The sequence below is a fragment of the Alligator sinensis genome, unplaced genomic scaffold, assembly GCF_000455745.1.
Source record: "Alligator sinensis unplaced genomic scaffold, ASM45574v1 scaffold794_1, whole genome shotgun sequence".
Lineage (NCBI taxonomy): Eukaryota > Metazoa > Chordata > Crocodylia > Alligatoridae > Alligator > Alligator sinensis.
The window spans coordinates 528969-529196 of NW_005842125.1; the positions used below are offsets into that span (position 1 = coordinate 528969).

A 228-nucleotide genomic window follows, 5' to 3' on the forward strand; every position below is an offset into this window, starting at 1 on the left:
TTTAAAAAATTAATATTTAATATCCCCTGGCCGCCCGTGAAAGCAGCCATGCAGCTAGGACATGGTGCCAGAGCAGTGAGCACAGTGGGGTAGGAAGCAGCATGAGAAGGGCAGCAGTGGCAGACGGGAGGGGCAAGTGCCAGTGAACGGGATCACAGGGCCTACACCAGTGCCCCAGGCCCAGGAGTGGCAGGAGCACAGAGCCCGGGCTTGAAGGGGGCATTGCAG

The 228-nt window shown here is 58.3% G+C and overlaps 1 protein-coding gene across 5 annotated transcripts in view; it reads left to right on the top strand.

Moving 5' to 3' along the window:
- The window catches only part of MAP4K3 (mitogen-activated protein kinase kinase kinase kinase 3), a 138733-nt gene that overhangs the window by 48961 nt on the left and 89544 nt on the right, over positions 1–228 (top strand). The gene's annotated exons all lie outside the window — the stretch shown is intronic.